The sequence below is a fragment of the Channa argus genome, chromosome 22 (assembly GCF_033026475.1).
Source record: "Channa argus isolate prfri chromosome 22, Channa argus male v1.0, whole genome shotgun sequence".
NCBI classification, from domain to species: domain Eukaryota; kingdom Metazoa; phylum Chordata; class Actinopteri; order Anabantiformes; family Channidae; genus Channa; species Channa argus.
The window spans coordinates 636,609-660,733 of NC_090218.1; the positions used below are offsets into that span (position 1 = coordinate 636,609).

Below are 24,125 nucleotides of genomic sequence, written 5' to 3' on the forward strand. Positions count from 1 at the left end.
CATCCTGCTCCAGCCCCACCTCCTGTCCAATGGATCAGGCCGTTACAGTAAGAGCGGTTCTAACGCACTACCACTGTTCAACCTTACGTGACCCTTGCTCTCATCAGACCTACCCTCCACTGGAGAATTGCCGCTGATGGGAGTTCTTAATATTCCCCGTCCCTGTGTGCTCTCAAATTTGGCGGTGCGGCGTTAACACATGCTGACACCACAGATTAGCCACAGACATCAGGAATGCTGCGGCCTTTTTGTGCCACGTGGACTTTGGCCAAAAGGGCCTTTGGATGCACTGACCACAGAGACCTGCGAAAAACAGGTCCATGACAGAAAGATGGACACTGATGTTAACTAGAAAGAGATATACAGTACAGGCATGTGGACAGTGACAGATGGGGGATTTCATTCATGCAACGTAAATGTAAACAGTAATTCTGCACCTGATTCACCTTTTCAATGAGGCCAAGCTTACGTGTGCTGAGTCGAGCTAAACTGTATTAAACTGACATTTAATCATTTGCAGAAACCAAGTCCTTTGATTTTGACTGTCTGTCATTCTTAATGTCTAATGTCTAAACTTTATGCAAATTTTCTTACTTCAGACATTTAAATAACTGGATGAACCTGTCACCTTCAACAGATGATTTGATAATCTGCTGTGCTTAGGAGGGACCAGAGAACTGTGCTGAATATGTATTTTACATACTAATTTTGCTGATTTGTTTTGAGAAGAGACAACAGGTGAACACGAACCAGCAAGAAGAGGGTTAAATAGGGATTGTATCAGATACCTTTTTATAGTACAGTGCCTCATAATTTATTTCTTGGTTGCTTATTTGCTCCATAAGTCTCCATTTGTCCCATGTTCTAACATAAAACGAACTAAAAGCGTTATTTACTGCTTACAGTAAAAAAAAAAAACAACTCATATTAAGCTCACATAAATTGTATGATCTCTTAATGCAGAGAAAGATGCACTGAACACTTGAAGTGTGATCCAGTCCCTTAGATGCAGCTCAAGCTGATTTGTCACAATGGACACTTTAAGCCCCTTAAAGTGAAACCTAAGCAGCTTTAGGTCTTTATCAACACCGGCACACGTAATCACCCATGCTCCCATGCTCTTCTGAAAAATGTAAGAAAGTAGCAATCATGACACAATCATCATGTGATGACTGATGTATAGAAATTAGTAAATTGGCTCCTCACATGTATACAATGTATGCAGCAAAGATTACTGTTCTGTCATCTTCACTTTTGTTACAGTACCTATTTGAGGACTACGTGATTGCACTGTATTAAAATTAAATATTTAATTCAGTGGAATTTCACTTTGTCTTTAACAAAATTTCGACTTTCACCTACAGTGACATGTTAAGTCTTGCACAAGAGTTTACAAATGGTGGGCAAATTATCAAAAGGGTAAACTAGGTACTTGATGTCACACAAACTGTCTAAATAAATTGATTATATCGGGGTGATCCTCTGACCTCAGTAAAGATGCAGTAAACGTTTTTTAATAGTCAAAGTAAATCTACAGGACAGTATATAACACAGAAGCTAGAATTACAGTTTTACAACCAGCTTTTCAAAAATTTTGACCCAAAAACAAACTGTTGTGATTGAAGTTGGTGTTGTGGCAAGTTTATAGGAAACACATATTTTCACACTCACAGACAAACACACACGTTCAGATTTATACAGACCTCTGCATGTTAGCTCACAATCAGTAATTACAGTATAGCAAGGTTATTACATTGAAAATGCTTATTTCCTTTTGAGTCTTGTTTTGTTTTTTTATTTATGTATTTATTAATTTATTTTGGATGTCTCACACTCAGAGTTAGTTGAGAAATAGTTTCAAGAATTATAAAAGGCAAAGATTATCATTATTTGATTAGAATATGGCACCAATGAAGCTAACATTTACCGAACAATATCAGTTTGTGGCTACAAAGAGATATTTCCATATGGAGTGGCAAAACACTGAAACACACTCTTTGCACCTTGCATTCACCTTGTATTTAGCATCTCGTGTTTGCAGACTTGTAATCAGTCATTTAAATGGAGCAAAGTTGTCATTGTATTGTTTAGTTTGGCCTTTGTTGTATTATTTTAAATATTATTTGAATAAAAAAAAATCACAGGCAAATAAGAATTGTATTACTTTTATTTTACTTTTGTCCGTTTCAGGATATTTCATAGAAATGTGTTGGTTCTTCTTTAGCTATTTTTATTATTCTTTGAGCGGCAATACACCTAAACATTGATACAACTAAGCAACTAATGCCATGTATTAGTGTATTTATCAAAAAGTTTGTTTCAAAAATGTGTGGCCCCTGTCCCATGCATTAGAGGTAAAATTCATGAAGCAGAAAAGGCAGAAACAAGAATCAACATGTATACAGTGATATTTCTGTGTGTGTACATTATACATAGTCATGTCAAATCCACACAGCGATACACTATATACACAGTTTGCACAGTAACAGAATATGAACTTCACCAGTGTAAATCCAGCAAATCAACCAAAGCTGTTTGGTTTTCAGTTTGGTCGTCACACTTTTACTTTTATATTTTTGTAATACCCAACAAACTACATCAAAGCCATTTATGGACTTGATTGTTGTATGAATGAAAACTTGAAGAAAGTATCAAAACTAAAAAAAAACTATGCTTCTGAAGAATCATTTGACAATGATCCTATTTTATTGGTTGCTGATCATATTATAGGTTTAATAACTAATTGAGAGGCCTTGTGACAATTACACAATAGGAAATTTGCGATAAAATAATGGCATACATGTACATTTGATCTATTTTTATACATGTGCATGGTTAATTTTGTGTTAACAGTCTTTTCTTTTTTTAACCAGGACATTATACTTGAGTTTGGAGTTCAAGACGAATCCTAGATATTTGAATTCATTCATTTCTTCAATTTACTTTTAGTCAATATTGATTTTAAATTTCTCCAGCACTTCTTTAATGAAAACACATTGAGGCTTTTTCGCTATAATTTAAACGCTTATTTTGAAGCCACTGGGAAACACTGACTAACCTCCTACAGTAGTTAACAGCTCCGCAGCCTGATGAGTTTCTTCTGTTACATGAATGATCACATCTTCATACCTTTTGCAGTCAGCCTCCTTAAAGCTTTCAGGTACATCATTTATATATAAGCAGAAAAGTGAAGTGGAAGGGCACCATTCATGTCTGTACCGATGACTGATACCTTTTTCTTGTCAACCATAAACGTCAAACTGTAAGAGTAGAATCATGTGGGTAAGAGGTTATTTCAGCTGCTATATGGTGTGATCACAGACTTGTGGTCACTCCAAAGAGAAGAATAATTTTGTTCTAAAAAAAAAAAAAAGAAACCATAAAAACATGTCACTCGCATTTTAGCAACAGGAGAAAGCAGCTTTCTCAAAACTGGCATTAAATCAGAAAACTCCTGTTTCTTCATTTAATTTCTGTGTTGCAGTGTGTAAAGAAACATCAAAAGAGTTTAATAAAGGTTTTACTCTTTCATATTTTTGGGGTGAAGTGTGTTGTGGAATGATTACGGAACCTAATTAAAAATCTGCAGTAAAGAAATATACTTACAGCAATGCACTGTTGATCACAGGACTCTTATATTCTCTGACACTTATGTTCATTTCTGTTTAATATACTTAATTTTTTTAATTAATGAAAACTTCTAACTTTTTTGTTGCCCAAAAAAGTCTAAAACCTAAGACATTCAGTTCATTACTGTGTGCTGTATGCATATATTAACTGTTTCCAATTATATTTTGCAGTGTCCTGTGAAAATACCCGTTGTATTTTTGTCAAGTTTTGTTTTATTGTACTATTAAAAAAAATCTAAAACCGAATTCTCATTTACAAACGTGTATAGTATTGTTTAGAAGCCTCTTTGGCAGCAGTTTCAACTCAGAATCTTCACGGTGGGTCTTTACAAGCTTCTCACACCTGGATTTAGGCAGTTTAGCCCATTCTCTCCTTTTAAGCTCCATCACATTGCATGGAAAGTATGTGTAAACTGTCATTTCCAGGTCTCTTCACAGATGTGCTGGGGGGTTGCAGCCTGGGCTTTGGCCGAGCCACTCAAGGAAAATCAGAGACTTGTCCCTCAACCACTCCAGCATTGTCTTGGCTACAGGTCACCATCAGGCTGAAACAGTTGCACCACTCAGGCATCTCATCCACTGTGGAGCAATTTGTCTTCAAGGTCTTTTCTGTACTTGAGTGGATTCATCGTTCCCTTTCTGAGAAACCTCCTTATACTGCAGCATATGCCACCATGCTTTAATGGTATTAGCCAGATGATGCTGCACCTAATGTTTTACCTTGGAGTTTTGCCCAAAGGCCAGAGAAGACCAGAGAAACTTTTTTCTCATCCTCTGTTCTTTAAAAGCCATTTGACAGCTTCTGAGCAATATGCTGTACCACTTTTACTCAAACTGACTTCTGTCTAGCCACTCCAGACCTGAGTGGTGGATTGTCACTTAGATGGAAGTCCTTTAAACAGGCTCTCTAATCTCTTCAGAAGTCTTCTGAAGCTCTGTTGGACTGATCATTGAGGTTTCGGTCACCAAAGTTTCAAACTGGTTTTTCACATGCTCTTGCTCTGATTTATTCCCGACCACAATACGTTAGTGCGGATCTCTGCAAATAGTTCCCTGTGGCTTGTTTATGCACCGTCAGTTCTGGAACCCTGTTAGAACATGTGTGTGCCTTTCTAAAAATTAATTCATTGAATCGATTAAATTAACCACTGTTGAACTTCAGTCAAGTTTGAAGCACATCTCATTGAAATTTAAAGCAAACATGACTCACCTGTTCACAATTTGACTTTGAGTTTGAGTAGATACTTTAGTAAGTAAGAGATATACTTTTTTAATTTTTAATAAATTAAATTAAGTTACAAAATTACAAAATGTCATGGATTATTGGTTAATAGAAGACTAATAGGTACTGGGCATTATTGACTACAAAAGAGATCTCCAACACACTAAAGACTTGTAACAGACTTGTAAGTCTATAATCAGCTTTTTTATGTTTTTAATTATTGTAGTGCATGTGTTAAAACCAGAACAAGCAAATCTTGATGGATTAAAACATTCAGGCAGCAGTTCCACCACTAATGTATTATCACAATTTGACAACATACTGCATTTATTTCCAAGTCAAGGCTGTACTGTACTGTATTTGGGATCTCGCGTTGCTTTTCCAATAGCTCCAGGACGGTGGATGGTACTTATTCTTATATACTTGTAGTCATATTTGTATTTGCAGATATTTATCATATGTGATTCTTGTTCAAAAGTCCAAAATTCATTAATTTTGTTAAGAAACACAGTCCTTTAATGATACACTATTTTTGCTCCAGTGGGACTCTGTCTTATTTATACTCAAATGTACTCGGGTGCACATACTGTATAATCAAGCTTTGTGCACATGCATTAGCAGTTTATCACTTTTTCACCAAGCCATTTCTTGACACCACAAACACAACATACACACATCAGAGAAGACTGCTACCCTCCAGATTGTGTGAAAAGGAAAGACTGGATCGATACTTTGTTTAGCTCACGAGCAGCTGTTGACGAGGAACTGAGATCATAAGAGCTGCGTTTCTATTGCCACTGCGGTTGTTGCACTGTGTAGCTCAATGCAGTGAGAGGACCTGAGTTGGGCGGCTGCCTCGTGTGAGGAAAAATCTCCTTCTGCACCCTCAGGTCTTGGATCGTTTTGTAGCATCAGGCTAATTTTGAAAAGCCACCCAGCTGTTTGTGATCTAACTGTGCATGGACAGAACCCCTCAGAGTTCTGGATGTAAAAGCTGTCTTGTACAGGGCTGATTCTGGTGGAGAAATAAAATCAGTGTCAAATATATCATGTAAAAATATTTTGACATGTGACTTGCCCAGAGACTGCAGATGAAATTTTGCTTTGTAGCATATTCTGGAGCATTCTCGGATTGTCCAGTGTCCCTGTCAAATAAACAAATAAATTAAATAAATAATGTCTGTTTTCTGTTAAATTTAAGGCAGCTTAGTCCCTTTCATTTTAAACAATTCTTATATTAATGCAACAAATCAGACTAGATATGCTTAGACGAAGCTTAGACGAAAGAAGAAATGCTGATTAAGAAAAGAACTGAAAGGAGGAAGAAAAGTGCAAAGCAGAGAGTAAAAGTGGGGGGAAAGAGTTTGCCTCAGAGGCCTCTGTCATTTACGCTTGGATAAAAAAAAAATCACAGCCAGGGCCTCTGTCTCATTTCTATGGCAACCTGAAGGCCATTATCGTACCTTACCATTCATTATGAAAAGACTTCAGCTGTGGAGAGTGCAGTGTATTTTCCCTGCTTACAGCTGGGGAACAGAAGGAACAAAAATGAATGAGTGAAAGAAAAACCTCCAGTGTGCAGCATAGTACAGGAAAGTTCAATGACTCTTAAAGTATAACATTTTATTAATGCATAGGATCTTCTATTGCCCGATCATGACTAGGTGGGTAATCAGGACAGCATAATCAGAAATGTAAGCATGAGACAGGTGAAAGTAACATAGTTTAATTAATACGGCTAATTATTTGATGCCAGTTCCGTTAATTTGGGCTACAGAATGTTGGGCAGAGGGTCAAAGGGTCAGAAAAGTTAGTATGATTTTGAGAATAGGCAATTCAATCTTAAACCTACAGCTGTCAATAGGACATGCAGTCTTTTGTATGGCCAGTGTTATAGTTCTTGTGCATTTGAAAATGAATGTGGTTTAAGGAAACACACAACAGTGTTCAGATACACTGTACAATCTGCTGCATGAATGTTTTATCTCACATTCTTTTTCATTTTCTTTAGAAACTACTGTACTGTATTAAGTCTGTGCTGTACAGACAGAGAAGAGGGAGTTGGGGTAACATAGCCAAGATTAGCAACTATTTTCTGCTTTGTGATGCACGTTGATGAAGGTTCAATGACAAATCCGGTATATTTCCAATAAGCAGCTTTCATGAAGTACTACAAAAACAAAAGTATCTGTGTGAAATAATTTTTTTTCTGATAACCCACTTTTGGATGAAACAGTAAAATAAAACTAAGATTTTCCATTTTGGATACCTGCCAGAAGCAAAAATTTAAATAGGATGAAAGAAAATATTTTATTCAGTCTAAATTAAATAATTAAATGAATAAATAAAACACACTGAGCAGTTTGATACATCAGCTAATAAATGGGCTAAAAATGACTTTTTGAAGCACTAGGTAATTTTTTTCTTTTTTTTCCCAAATTGCTTAAATTGCTTAAATCTGACATTAAGCTTAACCCAAAACTCAACAAAAACATTTTCACTTATGTGTAACACAACACAGGAATTTACTTGGGAGGACCGCATTATGTGTCCACAAAAATGTGTACATCAAAGAACTGCAACATTTATCTGGTGGTTTTAAAGTTGTGATGAAAATGGGTCAAAATGATAAAAGAAATTATCCTGAGCATGATCGACAGGTGTCAGAACACACAATGCATCGCAGCTTGCTTCATGTGAGGATGGATAGCTGCAAACTGGTCAGAGTGCCCATGGTGGCCCCTGTTCAAAATACTGATCAGTGTAAATATGGGTTTTATATTATCGTCAATGGAGACAGAAGAAAATATTGTGTCTCATCGAGTCGTATCTGTAATTTTAATTTTGTTCAAAGAATTCTACGATTCAATGATAGGGGAGTAAATTTGTGGGCGTAGTAAAATACATTTTAGTTTTGTCAGTAGTACTGCTGTTACTAACTGTGTGAGAAGACTGAGCCTGGGTTAGAGTAACAGTGCATTAGCAGCCAGAGTCCATTCTCTGTGTCCCCAGAGAGACCAGAGCAGGCATATTAACATTCTCCTCAGAAGGGCCACAGGATCTGGCTTCAATGCCGACTGACTCCAAACAAAAGATGGTGTGTGTGTGTGTGTGAAAGAGGGACACACACACACACACAGGCAGGGAGTGTGTGTGTGTAACTGTGTGTAAGATGAGGAGGATAAAAAGCAGGGAGAACGAACAGGGGGAAAGGGCTACAGTAGAAAGAGAAGATAGGTTTCAGTAATTTTGTCCCATTTTACTTCTGTGTATAGATTTGGCTACTTTTACCATCAGGTCCTCTAAACTTAAAAACATATTTCTATTTCTTTTGTAGTAGTACGTCTTTTAGATAAAGACTTTATCTATACAAAACATTGAGGTCCTTGTTTCTGGTTTTGGGACTAAGCTTGAAGCCTTTCAAATGGCCAGTAGTTTTTGAATAATTTCATTCCACAGAGAAATACGTACATAATCCCTCAGGTAAAAGCTAAAGCTCCAACTAATTAAAACTGCTTTATTTCAGTCTTTATTACCAATCATTCTGATCAACGCAGTTGTCAAGCACTGAGTCTGTTAAGGTTTGGTAAGTTATTCTTTACAATATTAGGAACAGGATTAGTTGCTATGCAAACTGTTACCAGGGAATTCATGAGTTCTTACAGTACTCGCTCCTGACTATTTCTATTTTTATTTATCCACTTGTGTTTCTATGACATTCTTAGAACACTCTTTTGTCAAACTGTCCCCATGTTCTGGTCATATACAAACCATAAAGGGTGTGAGGGCTCTGTTGAATTTGATTAGACAGCAGATACCAGCGCTAGTCCCTGGCTGCATCATTTTCATACCCAGTAGCAACTGTTGACAATTGACTTCCTATGCATAACTCAAACATCTGGCTTTCATCACTGAGTGCCTGAAATCTTTCTGGAGTCCATGTGCAAACTGGACCTTGTCATGCAATCTATGAGCAGTCTGCCGCTGTGAACATAATTCACTACATACCTATTTATGACTGCAGTATGGCAGTAATTCAGCAACAATACAGTTAGCAACTACTAATAAAGGATCATTTTTATATACAATGTGTCATATACTTTTTATCAGTGACAAATCAAATAGCTGTCCACAGTGTCATTATGGTCAAGTCCTGCATTTTGTTTTTAAATTACATTAAAAAATGTACTTTTTAATTCATTGTATAATCCTCAAAGGGAAACGATTAGTGTTAAAAATAAAGAAATATAAATAAGCATCAGTAAAAATAATTTGAACAACAAACATTTGATTATGTAATAAATAGTATAGTTAAAATGCACATTTGTGCAGCAATGATTACTGCAGCAATTCAGTTTCCTCTCCACTATCCACTAAAGAAAGCAGCTCTCTGAAGCTGTACAGAAGGAAAGGCTATGAGCTAAATGCTAACAGCAGCATGCTAACATGCTCATAGTGACAATGCTAACATGCTGATGTTAAGTGAAATGCTTACCATCATACAGTAGTTTAATGTTCTTACGTTTGCTATTCAGCAAGTATCACAAAATACAGCTGAGGCTGTATGTAGGTCTATATTGTAGGTTTTTGATCGTAAACCAAAGTACTGCACAAATTACTATTTTCAGGTGATGAAGTAGTTATTTGGAAAGTTAAGTCCTCACAAAAGCTCAAAGATCAACAGCTTTTGGCTTATCACAGCGGAACATGTTCCGCACATTGATTTGGCATAAGTTTTTACGCTGGATGCCCTTCCTGCTGCAACCCTCCCAATTTTTTATCTGGGCTTTTTATCCAGGCTTGGGACCAGCCTGAGCCCCAGCCAAGGTGGCCCTTGGTGGCTAGGTTGGGCCAAGCCTGGTGGGGTGGGATTTGAGCCTTCAGCCTTCTGCATCCCAAGCCAATGCTCTACCACTAAGCCACCAGGCCCCCCAGCCTCTCACAAAAGATATAGATGCCTAAACCAAGTTTCAGGACAATAGATTCCATGATGTTGAGACAATTATCTTAAAACAATCAAAGTCAGCATCAAGGTGATAACTGGAGAAAAGGCTAAGAAAACATCAGTCAAAGTCACAACAGTATGTTGTCTAGAAACCATAAATAGCTGTACTAAATTTAAAACCAGTCCATTTAATAGAGGGGAAAAATTACCTGGTCATTAGGAGAAAAGTCACCAATGACCAAAGTTACTAGGAGTCATTCTATGAAGGTAGTTAATGTTTTGGGATGTTTCTGCTTTGGCCAAAGTTATTTATTAACATTATTTCAGTTATCAAGAAAGTATCACTGTATATCATGTATTGTATATTTGTTGACAGTACAAGAAAAAGGTTTTTTTCACAGGAAGTAAATGAATGATGCATCTATCAATCTTTTGTTGATAGCTTGTGATTTAAAAGTAATTTAGGGACTCACTATTATGGTTCTAAATTCTAGCCATTTTTCTACTTAACCTGCATCATCTTCATACTAAATGTGATTGTGATTCGAATAGTTTTTGTAGATGTGAGTAAACAGCTCTGTGATTGACTCAGTGCTGGTGGGATAGTGGGCCGCCTCCAATGACCTGAAAAAGGGAAGGTCAGATATACACTGAAAACATTTAATCCTGAAGCCAATCAACTATTGGCCTTGATTATGCAGTCGCAAAGGTACTGTACACATATGTCCAGAGATACAAGAAAGGAAAAAAACCTGGCAACCTCAGATATATGGATGTATTCTCAAGGGACAGTTTGTGTTCTTCATACTCTTATAATTTTATTAGTATAGCTTCTTCTTGGCAGAGTGTCTGAGAGGATCCAAGACCTTTAGATTTTACTGCTATATCACTCTGCCCTCCACCTACTCACATCCACTTGTTTTTCACCAAAGCACAGTTCACTACAGTGCAGTATGATTTCCATAAGCAGAAATGCACTTTCTAAATTTGTACCTCTCAGTTAAAAGGCATATTTTGTCTCACTGCAAAAGGCGGTTTTTCATAACTACACTTCGATCTTAATCTTAGTTAAATTAACGTACATGACCACGAGTGTGGTGACTTTCTTCTACTACATAAACACTTGAAAATGACAACTTCAGCTATAACATTTGCCAATAATTTGAAAAAATAACTTGTCTAATCAATCTAACTGAGCAGATTTACAAGCAACATATGTTCTGCCAAACAGAATTAGGGAGACGTTCTGAAACTGCTAATTTTATCAAAGAGACTCACAATATACATGCCCGCACTCACAAAGATGGCAAATAGATATACTCATGTCTCACGCTCATGTATGTATAGCTTTCATGGACACTGAACCCTGCAGAATCAGTACCAGTTCATATTTACTTTTAAAAAGCAGTTTGTAACTCAGAGACCAATTTTTGTTTGTTAGTGTTATATAACATGACATTGTATGGTATAAGAAGGTACCTTTGAATTATTTTCTTGATAGACACATTGATATTTTAGTTTTGGTTTACTAGGGCAATGTGGTTAACTATTCAAGTATAATTTAATGCACAGCTAAAAGTACCTGGTGTATCTGCGTGTCATAAAATCTGTCCTTTTGCTAGATCAAGGGAAGTGTTGTGATAAAACTATGCAAAAGCAGACTCGGCATTGAACAGCACAAAAGTGTCAGGAGAAAGACACTGGCAAACACTTGTGGCTGGGTTAGATGATTTGGTCTGAGTGCAGCAGAGGCGGGTAGACCGGCAGCACATGCAGTAACAAGATGGCGGCGGTCTGCTGCAGAGAGTGTAGCGCGTTCCATCCAGGAAGAGAAAAGACAGCAGGCTGTAAACGTAACCTGCACTGGGCACTTAGGTGCCAAGTATCACAGTGATTTGGAGCCAGTCACTTCCATGGAGTGGGGTTGGCATTGTGGTACCAGCACCCACAGGAGCATCGATAGGTGATGGGGGCGCAAGAACAATGGAATGGCTGCCTCCCAGGCAGGGCTGCCGTACTGCAGTGATAAGGGAACAGGAAGGGGTGGGGATATGGGGGGGAGGGCACAGGAGGTTGACACACCTGCTTCTGCGGATAGAGCAACAGCAGCTACTGTAATGAGCCCCAGACATAGAAAAAGTAAGCTGGATTCAAACATGAGTCAACGCTCTCATCCGATGGTCAGAGGGCATCTCAGGACTCTGTGAGAGCATGAGTGATATCACAGCATGAGGTGGAGCTGTGAATGACAGATGAAGGAAGTGCGGATAGCTGACAAACCCACACTCACAGACATATGCTGTACATTAACATAACACAGATGAATTTATTTATGCATGTTGTCATGAAACATAAAAAGAAAACTTCATGGAGAGGTTCGATTCCATAAAAATAACAGAAATTCACTGGTGGTTGGTTTTGGATTTACAGTATAACATCTTTATTTAGTGCATTTATTGCATTAACAGGAAGTGCTGCTACAATACAATACATTTTTTTCTGATCAAATTTTAAACCACTTTACAATTTAATTTATGATGGAAATTCACTAAAGCTATTTTAAATTAAAGGTCAAAAATAGCTGCAGGTGGCTATATTTGCATCACCTTATTACTGAGTCCACTGCAGACTGACAACCAGAAAATACTGTATATTGCTTAGCTATAAAATACATTTATCTTCCAATATCCTGTAGGAAAATAAAATATGAATTGTCTCTTTTTCCTTTATCAATACAATAAAATGTAACATCTGCTTGATTACTCTAAGTCAAAATCATCTACTAATAATGCAATTTCTTCCTTATTTCAAATCATTTCCACTGCTGCGGTTCCAGATGCACTATACCTGCCTGTACAGTGTAATACAGCCACAGCCTGCATGCAATGAGAGACACAAGATATCTGTAGTCTTCTCAAAATGGTCAGCCATTTTACAATTTAGAAAAGAAATCTCGCAGGCCAGGGGGCAAGCCTGCAGTTGGAGGTCTCAATAATGTTGCATGTGCATGTGTACACACAAACAAACACACACTGAGTGATGGAAGCACAGTGTGAATACCTGCACTATGGACATGGAAGTCAGTTGGTTTCATTGCTTTTTACCATCGCAGAGGATGACATGTCAAAGCCGGACCAAAATCAGTAGTTGCTCGACAGATTTTCAGTAAAATAATGTGTGAATTTATTTTTTCCTATTGGCTATCTGAAAGTAATATTTCTCTGGATGTACTCTCTTCTCTGAAAAAGCCAGACACTGGCAAGACAACACTAGGTCATGGTATGTTCACATCACATCCCATGACATGCAGTACATCTTAAAACTAAATGGCTGATGTTCAAAAAAATGAAAATATCTCTTATGGACAGATGTAAAATGTTGATAAAATGTGTGTCTTCTCACAATAACTATGTTTACTCACTGATTTTAAAGATGCCAATTCCACAAAGAGTAAAGAATGGCAAAACACTAAAACAGACGTAACCATGAAGACTCCACAGCTTACACATCTCAATATGCATGTGATCCCATGGCACTGGAAAACTCAGTAGAGAAGTATTTCCGACCATGGCAATGAAACTTTAAGGCCCTCACAGAATTTGGAATGAAGTTGTAACAGAGATCAGTCATCTTTCAGAAACCATAAGAAAAAATGCATGTCAACGTTAATGAGCTGCACTGCTTATTACTAATGTTTGACCACATAGTAAAAAGGCAAATTTAATAATTCTCTGAATTTCCTTTGGATGAGGGCATTGTATGAAAAATGGCAGCAGTTTCTTCAGCTTTTCATCTGATATAGCTAAAAATGCCTTCAAAGCTGAAAATCGAAATGGTGCTCAAAGCTAACTCCTTCCACAACATAATCACTGCAACACATGTGAACTAATGAAAGAATGAGGACAAATCATCAAACAGTATCTCTGTTCAAATGCTGCTGCAGCTCCCTGAAAAACTGAGCGTGACTTTAGAGTGGCTGAAGAAGAAGGGAACGTGTAAAGGGTGTAGGTGTGCATAAATAGTGAGGAAGGGTAGAAATGAAGCCCTTACTGTGATCACAGATCAACCAATTATAGGAACAGACATTTGCCTTCAGACACATTTCAGCGCACTTAACTGTAGTTTTAAGAGAACAGTGGGCACTGACACAACAGCGTTGAGCATAATACACTAAACGTCAGCAGTAGAATACCTGAAGAGGCCAGTCATACAGTACTGCATCAAAAACCTGGACAGAATACTGCCTCATTCAAATACAGTATACGCTATAATAGCTTTTTGTAATTTTACATCTCACTACAATCCTAATTTCATCCACATTTGATTAACTTGGCAGCCATGGGAGGATGGCACGCAGACCTTGCACACAAGTATCCAACAATCGTCATTCAACCATGCAATGAGCTTCTCTATTAAGTATCTTCTATTCGCATGTGGCCAACGAAGGCACACACACAATAATAGATGCACCAGGTATTAAAAAAGAAAGGTGAGAATTTTTATGAGGTCAAACACAAGTGTACTGAGCTTTCAATGTCACGCTCTCATCAGTACTTTGTGCTGCTCTCAAGTTAAGGCATGAAGAGCCTGTGGGACAGCTTAAGTGGGGGAAATAAGAAGAGTCACAATGAATTTGTGTCTTTTTTTCTTTTATATGAAGGAACGGTAATATACTAAACCAATTAATTTGCACTTTTCAGCCAACGTGATATTATGTGTGCAACACATTTCTGCTGCATTTCAGTGAACATGGTTTCTGATATACTGTATTGTATTGTCAGTACGTTGCTGCCACTATATGACTCTATGGGACACAGTGGTTACAGCGTGTCAACAACTGTCTTTTAAAGACTGTTTGTCTATGTTAGCATTTGTAACATTAGTCACGCTGGGTGTAACCTTAGTCAGAAATTCCTCATTCATTGATTGTACCTGCCCAAACACATGTGAATTCTGTATATATTACAGCATTTTGCAATATTAGCCTGGACATCCCTTTATCCCAGTAGCATGTTCTTCATACCCACGTTCCTCAATTCTTCTACCCCCTCCTCTCTCCCACCAACGCCCCACACGCTGTGCCTGCCTGTTGGTCTACACTTCTCTGTATCCTCAAGGAAACCCAATGTGCTCCCCTCTATCTCGTTTTTTCCCATGTGGGTGGATCAAATGAACATTCTTTGTCACTGTGACTAGCTAAAAAATGTGACGCGTCCCTTCTTCGCCGTGCTTTGTGTCTTTCCGCCATGTTACTTTCTTCCTCTTTTTTTGGACTGTTTTCGGCTACAAAGATGTGTGAGTGCCCCTCACAGCTCCCAAGAACCCAACCCGTGCACATCACAGCAAAACGTCACAAGTTAGGGTCTCAGGGAATGAGAGAGGTACAGATCGCTTTTTGACTTAACTTTCATGCAGTAGATGTGCTACTGCTTAAGCACAGTGGCTAAAACTGGAGCAGACAATGGCAGCTTCCTCTCTCCTTAGCTTTGTGCTGTGCTGTGCCCTAAGTCTAAGTTCTGCTACTAAGTCCTGTCAGGTTCTGTTATGCTGAGGTTGACGCATCTCTCCTGTACATGCATTAGTACAGTACACCCATAATACCTTTATGCAGTATTAGAGAATATGTATCGTAGTATTCTGAGCACGCATCAAATATGGATATATGTCATTAAATCAGCAGAACATTGCACATAGAGACTCTAAAACAGACTGTCTTCATTTATCATCTTATTACAAATGAACACACATGAACTATTGCATCGTCGCCACGGAATTGCTATACACACCCAGACAGACAGCACTTTAATATCACATGATGTTCGTAGGAATGGCTCTGCCTCAGTGTATTTTGGTTGATTTTATTCAATCGTGGACTGTGCACATGCACAGCAGTAAGTCAGATGACAAGGACAGCAGCAAGGACTGAAAATGGGATGCTAGTGTCTCACTCGGATAAACACCCTCCCTATCGTTAAAAAAGCCAGAGCTCCTTACCACCTACTGTATATCAGATGATATCTCATCTCCAGACACGCCAGGCTTGTCAGTCCTCAGAGACTGCACCTGTCAATCATGTGGCTCTGAATTTATAGAGCTAACGCTTACATGTTAGGTAGAAAGAATGACATCTGCCCATGAGATGTAGAAGAAGAGAAATAGGAGGTTGAGGCGATGAGATGAGATGCGAGGAAGGAGAGAAAGAAAGAAGAAAACTCACCCAGCTGACCATGGTAGCAGAGGCTGCCGCAGTCTTCTCTGCGCCAGTCAGCCTGAACCAGAGGAGGACAGGATGTGGCCAGACAAAAGATCTGTGTAGAAAAGAAAAACACTGGAGAGAGAAGTCGGGGAAGAGATTTTAGTGGTGCTGGCTCAGGGTTTGTTGAATTGATCATTCAAAAATGCACATAAGGGTGCTGTAGCAGATTGCTACTGTCTAGCCGTCTGCTGCTCAGACATGCAAGACTGTACCATGTGCAGACACAGAGAGAGAGAGAGATAGAGAGAGAGAGAGAGAGAGAGAGAGAAAGAGAGAGAGAGAGAGATAGATAGATAGAGAGAGAGAGAGAGAGAGAGAGAAAGAAAGAGAGAGAGAGAGAGAGAGAGCGAGAGATAGAGAGAGAGAGAAAGAGAGAGAGAGAGAGAGAGAGAGAGAGAATAAGAGAAAGATACAGCGGCAGAAAGATAGATCAAAGGAAGGGCAGGTGCGGGGTTATATGAAAAAAGTAGGTGGACAAGAAATATAGCAAAGACAAACAAGTAATAGATACATTTGAAAACTATGAAGTAAAGAAACCATTAAGTCAAAGCAGTAAAATATACACAATACAAGCGAGATTAACTGAATGAAGACTGGACTAAGGTGTGTTGTAGTGGGAATCAGCAGAAAAAAGGCTTGCACATTAAAGAAAAAGAGAAAATGAGCCTGTAACAGAGGAGAGCAGGGGGAAATAACAGAGAGACAGAAAGAAAAACTGGCAGATATAAGTAGAAGAAAAGCAGAATTAAGTACAGAGGAAAAGGTAAGAAAACCAAAATTAAACATGCTAATACACACGTGTATGACACACAATACAAAAAGCACCTTTACCTAAAATCTCAGCATTCCCTAAGGTTTTCCATATAAATCAATGCCTTCCATCAGACCTTAAAAAACAAGCACAAGTTGTTAATGTCATCAGAGTTTGTAGATATGGTTAAACGCTATAAGACTTAGGACTAAAAAAGCCGCAAAAGCCAATAATAGGAAAAAAAGTATAACGCCTGTTGCTGTAGTTCTTCTGCCTGCTGCTACTCACCCCTCTTTCTCCATGTGACACTGCTACCTATCGTTTTCTTCTTCTGCTTGTCTGTCTCCTGGTTCCATCTGTCTCACATTTTCTACCTGCTCCTGTTCGCCGCTGTAGTCTCTCTATATCACACCTCTCTGTCTGGGTCTCTGTATTTTCTTTCCCTACCCTGTCGTGCATGCTTCATAGATTGCAGAAGTCCCTAGGGCAGAAAAAAACTGTAGAGCTTCTGCTTGCCCCTCTGCCTGTTACATACAGCACTGACACAGCAGTAGCAGTGCGGGGAAAGAGAAATAATCCACATCCATTCATTTCCCCCCACAGCTGAAATCACTTACACTCTAAAGGCCTGCTATATGCAGAGAAGGAGAGATACGGAAAGGTGGAGTGAAAGGAGAGAGGAAAGAGAGCAAGAGCGTGAACAAGCAGAGGAGAGAAAAAAAGAAGGCAAATATAGATAATCACATTTTCATCTTACAATGTCTCTTTTCAAGCTCCATTTCATTAAAGAAAACTAAAAAAAAAATCTTCCACCAGTCGGCAAGTCCAGCATTCTGTTTCTAAATGGCCGCTTATTCCTGTCTCTCTCTCCCTCTGTGTCTTTGAGAGTGACTGGGTATTACAGCGTGCAGTTCATGGAGAAAAGGAGGGTGGGAGCAAAAGCAGAGTGAAAGAGAAAAGGAGGGAGCAAGAGAGAGAAAACGCATGAGTTCAGGGAGCGGTAAAGGAAATGTAACTGGAAGCCTGGTGGTGTGGCAGTCTTATATTGTATCAGTATTATTCGCTGTAAAACAGCAGAAAAGGGTTGTGAAAAAGCAAGAGGCACAAGATGGTAGGAAAGCGAGACAAATGGGGAAAGAGGGAATTATTACAGCAGGGTTTCTCTGACAGACAACACACAATGGGCTGAAATCCACGACAGCTGAAAAATGGCCTGTGTGGTCCCACACTATCACTATTCTCTGCTGTAAATGTGAGTGTGTGTTCTTTTTAATTAGGAAATCGGCAACACGGGCTCTCACTACAGTCCTATCCTTTTTTAACTGGGTTCCATTCCAGGTTTTTTTTGCGGAAATACATCACTGGGTCACAGACATCACATGCTGTGTTGTCTCAACATATCACATGCACTTGCAGTGAAGGGTTCGTTTATATTATCTGTTTTGCAAAGTGCCTTTCTTTACTTCCACTTCCTTTCCAGCATTGCTGACACTCTGAGTCGGCCACACAAAGAACTAACGTTAGAACAGCTAAACAGGACTATTTATAGAAATTTTCAATGAAGACAAAACCTTGCATTCTGCAAGCATGGTGGGGTGTGTGTGTTGGGGTGGAGGTGGAGGGAGGGGGGGTGTAACTAGTGAGTGTTCCTGTTTGCCTCCTGTATACTGTAACCTACTACCAATGAACACAAAAAAGGTCACACTGACAAGGGTGGGGAAAAAAGACTTTACTTGTACCTGGGGGGTTAACGAGGGTAATTGAAACACAAGAACAGGATTCAACTATGACGGACTGCTCACTGTCTCATACTGCTGAAGCTGCCCAAGGTGCCCGCTTTATCATACCACTCCCTGCTTTACACATCTGCCCACAGCAGCACCCTATATTCATAACAGGACTACATCCACTGTATCATTTAATTTATGAGATTAGACTTTTTTATGTCATGGATTTTATTGCAATGCCGCATTCAGTGGGGGCATCTACACTATGGATAGAAGTCATAACTGAAATTCTAACATCTCAAACTGGGAATTTTTTTAAATTGCAGACTCCAAAAGAGATACAAACTATCCAGCTAAAATAAATGTGTGGAGAGCAGCTAAACATGGTTTGTGACAAAGCACAAAAAAAATCATTTGCATATGTCTTAAAAGAAGCAATACATCCGCATCTTTTACATTGCTGTTGGGAAAGGAGATGACGGCTTTATTTTGTTGATTTGACAGAGGGAAAGTTGTTACTAGCTGATTTGATCACAGCAGTGTTGTAACCGCATAGATGCATTGGGGAAATTTATAGTTTTGGTTAAGTGAAACAGAACAGAACATAACATAGTTTGCTACCGAGACAGTGTCCCCCCCCCCCCTGTGGCTTTATAGTGTTTACCTTCAATGACATCTCTTTCATTAGAGCGGCCCACAGACCCCACTGCAGCAACACATTGGTGCTTTCTGCAACATTTCATTGTTCTCTACTCTGTGATTGTTTTGATTTAAGCGTCAAATCCTCATACTGCATAAAAGACAGCACGATGATTCTTGCCATGTTCATATCAGCTGGTGCAGCACACATTTATTTTATCTCTTCCTATCATTCATAATTAAAACACTAAGACTCTATGAACAAGTACTGTGAAAGCTCTAAACCAATATTTTAGGGGCAGGTGTACAGTTAGCTGATGTAAAATAATTTATTCACAACTAATAAACCATGTGCAGAGTCCAATAATGCACAAATGTTAGTGAAATAATTAATCAGGGTGCAGATTGTGTAGTGTTTCCTCAGGGAAAGCTAGGAGGCTGTACAGTTATCTCCTGTGGTGTCACTCTAAACTATACAACCTACTACCTCAACCTGTGGACCACTGGAGGAAAGTTCTACATGTCTGACTGGTCAGAGTGGAGCAGGTGGCTCAAACCTTGTATTGTGATGAGAAATATTATCATCATTATCATAATATCTTGGACATTAAAAAAAGATCAATCATGTGCAATAGTGTCTATAGCGAATATAACCAGGTGGAGATGTCCATTTCTTAGTGTTCCATTAAGTGGCATAGCTACACTAACAAATCATTTCATTTCAAACATCCGGTAAATTCATTTTTGAAATGAAGCAGACCTGCTCACTGATTTGCAGCACTGACCCATTGACCTAATTCAGTTATTTCGTCATATAGCCCAACCCTACTACTTCGAGTGAGGTCACTGTGTAAAGATGGGGACCATTGGAATAAGCGTGGTAGAAAACAGCATACCGGGTAAGACAGGGTGGGTGTTTGATTGTGGAAAGAACGAGAGCATGTTATTATAAATAACTGTGTATAGAAGTCTGACACTTCCCATCATTATGATTATCCAGTCTAAAACATGCTGCTGAGATTTTTACAGTGAGCTAGACAATTGTCTTACAGGCATTGAGCCGATGTTGAATTTGCCAGGAAGACACATACCTATAGATACGAGCTTGTGCAGCCAGTCACCACAAGTTCGGATCTACGGGTTTGTGGCAACTGGCATGAGGAAGATGAACCCCACAAATCATGGAAACAAGTCCCGTTACTATCAGAACCTGTAAGGTCCACACATAGAGAGTACCACTCCTCTCAGTGGGTGTTCAAGAAAAAAATGCCACAATGTACAATTCAGAAGCAGAGTGAAAAAGTTGATTGCTTTGTATACTTACATTGCATATCTCTCATTGCATGCTAGCAGATTTCATGTTTGTCTGTTTTAGATTTTACTTTTATGAGATTTAGCAAGTAAGTTCAATGTAATACAATATGTTTTTGTTGTTTGATATTAAATTAGATCATTTCAATGTAACTATTAAACTATCTACTAAGCTTCCTGTTTTTGGACATTATCTTACTGCATAAAGGCTTGAAATGTATGTATGTTACACTAAACAGGCCAGAACACATGACTGTGAGATGTACATAGTGTTTGTGTAACTTACTTATCACATTGTTTTTAGAATAGCAATTATTTTTGAAATGTCAGAAAGAATAATATACCGATCCTTTATATCTGGACTTAAATGATGAAATTGTGGTCACAAATAAATTATTTTGAAAAATGTGCTGTTTCAACTACCATTCTGGGTTTCCAGTTATTTTTAAAATATCACATTATCAATAAAATGTCCCAAGACAACTACGAGAACATTTATATTCTTAGCAAAGAACAATGTACAAATACATTGCAAACAACGATACAAGAGTTTATTCTACAACAAACTCACCCTCTCCAAGTAAATATTCTAAGACTAAATAAGACTATGAAATCATATTAAAACACACCTGTACACAATAATGCCAGTTCAATAAATTATAAAATAACAACAGGAGATTATAAATACCCTGTGCACAAATGTCTGAAAAATTTTGCATTCCAATAATGTGTAATGCCACAATTTCACGTGAACTTAGAACCGGCCATAAACTAAACAAAATATACATTGTAAACATAAACAGCGAACAGGATAAAAAACATGAAAAAAATTATTGGGCAAGCATCACATTGTGTGGGTTAGAAACTTCTCGGAACCAAGCCAAGAGAGAGAAAACTATAAGCATTATAAATCGCCAACATACCAGTAGGGCACGCGCTGGACTTGACCGTCAGACATCCTCTGGAATCAGATGGAGACAGGCTTGAGGTGTTGTGCAGGCCAGTGCTTAGCATAAATTAGCAGACCTAAAGAAGAGATATACACATCATCACAAACTGAGAGAACAGAAAACAAAGAGTAACTTTAACAGATAAAAACAATCGTGCACACAGATTCCTAAAACCGCACACTTAACAAATGTGGTAATCCAAGCACAACCCTAAAACACATAAAAGACAAAAATCTACTATCAGTAAAACGATGATTCAATAACTATAATAGTAAAAATGCTGAATAACAAGCAAAAGTAAAAAGTTAACATCCCCTCGTTTTCTCCCTGTTACGCCCTCCTAACCCGTTGTCCAGTCCCCATTTTCCGGGGTACAAAAACCTCAAATCGCCTTTAAAAAAAATGTACGGCAAGAGAGAAATGGCAAAAGGTTGAAATGCGGTAAGATGTGGATGAGGAGGAGTCGCAGCGCAGGGCTGGCTACAGAGAAAGTGGAATTTGTGACCAAGCAAAGGAAAGGGTGGTGTTTTCTTTTCTTTTTTTTTTTTCTTTTTTTTTTGGTGCTTCATTCTGCTTGGCTTTTTTGGATCCCAGCAGGATCCTTGGCTGCAGCTCTGTCTCTTTCTAGTGCTGCCAAAATTTGGACATATCCCTTTGTCTTAAACTTTGTTGCATAAAATCAAATTGAGAGATGAGACAAGACATAACTTAAAAAGAAACAAGGGGAAAGGACCGGCCAACAAAACTAATGCGCAAGTTATTAAAGAAAAGGACACACCATGAGTGAAAGTGCACAGCAAAGAAGAGAAAGGCTTAGCAGCTGAATGCCAGGGAAACAAAAATTCATAAAAAAGTCAAGCTGGAAGAAGGTTCTGTCGCAACAGAATTTTTGCTCTGCAAACATATTATCTCCCAAGTGCGAGCTGCAAAGTGTGTCCTCTCTGCTGCTACAACACAGCAGCCGAAGCCTTTCCAAAGCTATGCCACGTAGTGAGAGAGGGAGAGAAAAAGCAGACACTTTTTCCTCTCTCCAAAATGGCTGAGGGCCGGGGAAAAGCAGCTTTGAGCAGAGAGGAAGAGTGGTGCTCCCCATCCTGCTCAGAGGAGGGCTGGGCGATTTAGCGAGCATCTCTTCCTCGTTTCCCTCTTCACACTCATGCCCTTTGTCCCATTAGCCGTCTTAGCCGACGAATGGCATACAGCTGTGTTGTCAGTTCGTAAGAAACTCTAGTTGGCCCACCATGCGGGGGGAAGGCTACGACTGTAAATGAGTAAGGTTGATATGGCTTATTGTGTGTCTCCCACATTGTGATGCTCCACACTGTTGTCTGTGTTAAGGTGTCATCCTCCCGATGCCATATGCTTTACGTACTTTTTTTGTGTTCTGAATGCAACAAATACAAGTAACTCTTGATTGATCACAGTCTATTTTGCAATTATTAATTTAAAAAATTATTAATATCCAATATTGTAAAAAAAAAAAATTTGTTAGTGTGTCTAAGGCTTTTATTTGCAACATGCCGTGCCCGCATTTTAACATGTACTTAAAATGTTTACCATTTTTTTCACTGCTATGCCTGTGTGCCATGTGTTTAGTATATAATAGCCACACTTTGCTGTCCTTTCTATAACCCCAAAAAGTTGTGACCATGTGTAAAATATATATAAAAGAGAATGCAATTATGTGCAAATCTCATCAAACCATATTCTATTACAATAGAACATAAACAACATTTCAGATGTTGAATCTGAGAGATTTTACCATTTTATGGAAAATATTAGCCCATTTTGAATTTTGAAATTTGAGGGGCAACAAAAGTCTTGCTGCAAATCAAAAACAAATGGAGGAGCATTTGACAACTAATTAGGTTAATTGGCAACAGGTCAGTAACATGACTGGGTATAAAAAGAGCATTTCAGAGAGGGAGAGCCTCTAGAATGTAAAGATGGGCAGAGGTTCATCAATGTGTGACAAACTGCATCTACAAAGTTGTGGAACAATTTCAAAAAAATGTTCCTCAACAAAAATTGTGAGAATTTGAAGATCCCACCATCTACTGAAAATAATATCATGAAAAGATTCAGAGAATCAGGAGGAATCTCTGTGCGCAAAGGACAAGGCCGAAGATCAAACCTGGATGCGCAAGATCTTCAAGCCCTCAGGTGGCACTGCATTAAAAACAGGCATGATTCTCTACTGGACATCACTGCATGGGCTAAAAAACGCTTCCAGAAATCACAGTCTATGAATACAGTTCCATGTGCAATACACAAATGTAAGTTAAAGCTTTATCATGCAAAGAAGAAGCCATATGTGAACATGATCCAGAAATGGAGCCGTCTTCTCCAGACCAAAGATTATTTAAAATCGTCTGAGGAAAAATGAAAAACTGTTCTGTGGTCAGATTAATCAAAATGTCAAATTCTTTTTGTAAACCATGGATGGCGTGACTTGTGGACCATCCAGCTTGTTATCAGCAGACAGTTCAAAAGCCTGCATATCTGATGGTAGGGGGGTGCATTAGTGCCTATGGCGTAGGCAGCTTACACATCTAGAAAGGTGCCATCAATGCTGAAAAGTACAAAGAGGTTTTAGAGCAACATATACTCCCATCTTGACAATGTCTCTTTCGAGGAAGGCCTTGCTTATTTTAGTAAGACAATGCTAAAGCACATACTGCATCATCACAACAGC

General features: G+C 38.6%; 1 long non-coding RNA gene across 3 annotated transcripts in view; it reads right to left on the reverse strand.

Annotated features, from left to right (window-relative positions):
• Positions 1-1,498: 1,498 nt before the first annotated feature.
• The window catches only part of LOC137107855 (uncharacterized), a 55,333-nt gene continuing 32,706 nt past the window's right edge, over positions 1,499-24,125 (reverse strand). The window contains exons 2-5 of one of the 3 annotated variants that reach the window (XR_010912091.1): positions 21,404-21,506; positions 16,884-16,939; positions 16,014-16,104; positions 1,499-12,672 (exon numbers count right to left, since the gene is read on the reverse strand). This is a non-coding gene — a long non-coding RNA (uncharacterized lncRNA). Of the gene's footprint in view, positions 12,673-16,013; positions 16,105-16,883; positions 16,940-17,560; positions 19,577-21,403; positions 21,507-24,125 lie in introns of those variants that run through there. The other 2 variants (XR_010912092.1, XR_010912093.1) reach the window with 2 other exon arrangements.